We start from the raw sequence: 930 nt of genomic DNA on the forward strand, positions 1-930 counted from the left end.
TTTTGTTTGCTTCGTTTTTCATGTATGTATTTACTAAGGGAATTTCAGAATAGATTTTTAAACAGGAGAAAAAATAAAAGGAATTATTTAGTGTAAATTTCTTGAAGCTTGAAATTCAGAATTTTTCATCTAGTTCCTTTTTTTTTTATTAATCATTGATAACTGTAATAGAACTGAATTTTAATAATTTTCTATTTTTAAAATTATATTAGTTGTTATAAACTAAAATGCGTATAATTTTTTTTCCATATTGTAAATTTTTTAATATTTATATTTTTTTATATTTTTGAACCTATTTTTAAAGAAATGAATTTTATTTTATTATTAAAAAGTTATGTAAGGCTTCAGAAATACAGCACATAAAGTTAGTATAATATCAATTAGAAAACTATTGTAGTTTTATTTTCTAATAAGGAAAATTTCTGTCTTATATATGTCTAACTAATTAGAATTTAATAGTTTTCTTTTTAGTGAAAAAAAAAGATATAAATAAATTTCATAGAGATAGAATTCAATAATTATTCTTTCTTTCCCAGTATATTAGAGACAATTTAAGGAACTGCAAGATGATACTTTTAATGACAATGCATTTTTTAAATTCAGAAAAATTTGTGTTTTTTTTAAAAAAACACACAAAAAGTTTTTTTCCCCAAAATTTGAGATTTTTGTAAATTTTCATTTTTCAAATCATAATAAAATTTAAAATTTTCCAGTTTTATTTTAATAAATCTATATTTCTTAAAAAGTAATATACTAGATTTAAAATAATTTTTATCAATGTACAATAAAGTAGAAAATGTTTTATTAAAATTAACATAAAAAAAGGTATGTTCCCTTTCACAAGTTTATTTTAAATATTTTTTTCTTTTGAAAAAAGCAAAACAAATTTGAGTAGAGCACAAATAAAAGAGCAGAAAGATCATACTATAG

The sequence above is a fragment of the Parasteatoda tepidariorum genome, chromosome 2 (genome assembly GCF_982258835.1).
Source record: "Parasteatoda tepidariorum strain Cologne lab strain chromosome 2, Ptep-v5.0, whole genome shotgun sequence".
Classification (NCBI taxonomy): Eukaryota; Metazoa; Arthropoda; class Arachnida; order Araneae; family Theridiidae; genus Parasteatoda; species Parasteatoda tepidariorum.